This window comes from Helicoverpa zea, chromosome 7 (genome assembly GCF_022581195.2).
Source record: "Helicoverpa zea isolate HzStark_Cry1AcR chromosome 7, ilHelZeax1.1, whole genome shotgun sequence".
NCBI lineage: Eukaryota > Metazoa > Arthropoda > Insecta > Lepidoptera > Noctuidae > Helicoverpa > Helicoverpa zea.
The window spans coordinates 11,146,114-11,149,845 of NC_061458.1; the positions used below are offsets into that span (position 1 = coordinate 11,146,114).

Consider the following 3,732-nt stretch of genomic DNA (forward strand, 5'->3'; position numbering starts at 1 on the left):
ATTTTGTTAGTATATTTTATACGTGGGTGTGTAATAAAGTTATTGGGACTAATTTGGGTAACTATCGTAAATAAATGTTAATTTTGTGTAAATACCTGTGTAGGTGTTTTGTCTAAAGAACATACACAACAGATTTTGTGAAAATATAAAGAGTCGAAATTAATTAGGTACTTACCCAATGCGACTAAATTTGTTCTAAATACATAACTCAAAAATTATAAGATGCAGCTTACTTTTTGTGCCTCAAAAGTTAATCGATTGAGATGCAACCTATCTTATTTCCAGTCTATTATAGCATTGTATCTCCTAGTAAAAGTTTTCTGACTTTTTGGCTTGTTTCGTAACGACCAAAGATGTTCAAATGACAGCCGGGGCTCACCAATTTAATGAAACATGGTGGAACTTGTTATGACATAGATGGTCACCTACCCACGGACAGGCGCACATAGGGGTATTTTGCATTTTTAGCCGGGCGAAACTATTAGTGCGGGTTTTTCTGCTGTAAAGTAGATAGGACTTACTAATATTTACAGAAAACCATTGAAAAGGCCTTAATCCAAAAGTGAGTATTATGGGCTGATACGATGAAAAAATAAAGTAATATTCATGATTTGGAGAAGGTTTTATTGACTAACTAATTAGATAAAAATCATATTGAACAGGTATTCTCTACTTAAATGTTTGTAGTTAGAGCTCCCTGGTATGCCTAAAACAATAAATAAGTGTGTTAAAAAGAAAACATTTAATAATTTGCTTGAAAATAATGGTTAATTGTTTTTAGTTTACACCAGCAGTAACGTCTAAGTTCTGTCAAAAGTAGCAAAAAGAAGCACCTAATGTGTGTAATATCTATCATCTGACAGTGTTTGTAATACGTTACAACAGAAATCATTAGCCGGAAGCACTCGGAAGATAACTATATTCACTGTGGAAAGTACAATATTCATTAAAAAACGGTTCAAACATTTTGAACTTTAAGAATTGATTTTGAACCTTAAAAAATACACGTAAACATTATTAAATCCTAACAAATAAAACTGTTCTTACCTGTATTATGATAATCCATAGTAGTTTTGGTTGAATAGCTCACAATAAAAAAGTTCTGAGGTTTCAAACACGGTACGTTTTTAATGTAGCCAGAAACTGACGCGAGTGCATGTCACAATGATCAAGTTCCGAGAGGTTTGTGGCTGGATGGCGCGGGAGTAGGAGCCTGAAAATGGTCGGATTTTGTTCAGTAGTTACCTGGCTTTCTAACAAGCATTAAATTTTTCTTTTCTGTTGAAGTTTGTTTTTCTAGTTTCGCCCGGCTAGAAATGCAAAATACCCCTATGTGAGGCGCCCCAAGCGTTGCTTAACCTTTTGAAAGATTGACTGGTACGACTATAACTTAGCCACGAGCTCCTCCAATCTGCTTATAATACAAAAATACTACCAAAATCAAGTTGGTAGTTGAGGAAAAATTATGAACGAACGCAGGCTTCCTGGAATTAATCCCCTCAGGTATTTTTCGGATAATTGGTGAATTAGTTACGTTTATACGACTACTTCAACCTGCGGCGTCACCGGCGTTGTTTTTATAATACTTATCTAGTTTTTCTTTTCTAGGTAACCCTTTTTTTTTAAGAATGTCTTTACTAGACATAAAAGACCTGCCTTTTTTCTTGTCTACATAAATTATAGAGAATTTCACATAGGTAGTAGATTTCGTAAATTTCGATTGAACAATTCCTGTTTTAGTTAGATAAACAGACAAAACTTGATAAGTATATCACTACGGATAGAAAGACTGATTAGCACCTATGAACCGCATTAGCGCACCACATTTTCCTAGTATATACTATACCAGTTAAGTTTACCAGCAACAATGTAACGAAGTAATTACCAGCGCGGCCTTAGGTACAGGTTAGCGGGAAATCGCTTTAGTTTCGCCGATGCATTGCAGTGACCTTAGTGAAGGCTTAGTGCCAATGGTTTCCATATACCTTTGATTAATAGGTATCAAAGCTATGTATTCTGTGCTAATTATGATGTTGGAACTGCCTTGGGTTAGTTATTTTTCTCTGTTAAATGTAGTCTACAAAGAATGAAAGGATAAAAGCATTTATGTAAAATAAGTATTGCTTACCGTGAAACTTTTATCAAACATAATAAAATACAGTAAAGTAAAGCCAACCAGTAAAGTTGTAAATCTGGGAACCAGTACCTATTGCATTCAAAAGTAAAGAAAATTACATTATTTAAGAACTTCAAAATATGGTGTACAAATCATGTGTATGTTGAACGATACCCGAACGATTATAACGATACGATTAAATAACATACATTACCGAATAAACTGAACGATACAAAACTAAAATAGTAAAATAACTGAGGAACAACTACATTCGAAACAAACTACTGAAATCTGGAGTATAATCACAACTTCACGTACACACGATGTCAGTACCCTGTAATCTAGGGGCTAATTAAAAATTTCCACTCTGTTCACACGGTGCGTGAGAGCTCCTTCTGCGTACCACTTGTGTTTATAGTGTGCCACAGAAAAAATACATTTTCCTAGGAACAACTTAGGATATATTTTTTTAGCGGCTTAGAATAATATTTTTGGTTAAACGCTGTTCTTTTGTTTGAGGTTCATGGTCAACTAATTATATCATGTGCGATCTAAATTAATTATTAAAATGCCTAAAATCCCAAGAAATGAAATAGTTAAAAAAATTGAAACAAACTTCACAAAACACTGAAACGGAGAAAAAAACTTTTCACATGACTGTGGAAGTCGGTGTCTGCAGGCATTGCCTGTGTTTATTTTAAGCGACAATATTATGACATTAAATTCGGTACACAGAAATCTTGTATATTATCTCTTACACTCCTATAAACCACCTACATTTATCAGTTATTCGAAGATTAAACCCTCCACTCATCCAAACAAAATGTAACACAGCTCATCACCCGCAAAACAGGGTTAACCTTGTGCGTAACCAGAGAAAGCTTGAAATATCGCGACCGACTGAATGTGTACCCCCAACCCGGCTGCCGCTGACAGACCATTAATTTATATCGATTATATACCGATATATCGATGTTATATCGATTTTTGGAACGCTCAACCTGCGAATGTCTGTGGCAGGTTGATATTTTGCCGTTTAACTGTTTAGACGGTACGTTAGACCTCGATTGCCCGATAATGTTGCCAGAGTATAAAATGTAAGGTCAGGTTTAATATTGCGTGTTTGTTTTGTTTCGTTAGCTTGCCTTTGAGTTAGAAATGATATAGAAGTAAGTTAGTGTTTTCGGGTCACTAAGCGATACGGTTTAGCGAAATATTTTTTTGTAAAATTATGTCGTTGTGAGAATATAGTGAAATTGACATTATTTAAATGATTATACCTGGTATTAAACACTAATCTTCTTACCACAAAAACATTTTAACGTCAGTTTAAGACTTGTCTAAAAAAATGTCAGATTATGACGTTGACATATGGTTCATTTTTGAGCCACATTTTTTTTAGACAAGTGTAAAACAGTTGCTAAAGTTTTTGTAGTAAGGCCATAAGCTATTAGGTAGAAACTGTGTATAAGTAAATATAATTAAAAAGAAACAAACGCAGTAAATGGTATTTAACTGGAATTTGCAAAGAAACTTATAACGAGAAACTGTGGAAATTCTCCAATAAAACTTATTTGATATGCGCTAAGCAAACTTAACCGTTGCTCTGAGATGGC

The 3,732-nt window shown here is 34.3% G+C and overlaps 1 long non-coding RNA gene across 1 annotated transcript; it reads right to left on the reverse strand.

Moving 5' to 3' along the window:
• Positions 1 to 603: 603 nt before the first annotated feature.
• On the reverse strand, positions 604 to 1,079 carry LOC124632087. The gene is made up of 2 exons (XR_006984576.1): positions 1,048 to 1,079; positions 604 to 706 (listed from the first exon to the last, which is right to left on the reverse strand). It is a non-coding gene; the product is annotated as an uncharacterized LOC124632087 (long non-coding RNA).
• Positions 1,080 to 3,732: the final 2,653 nt, after the last annotated feature.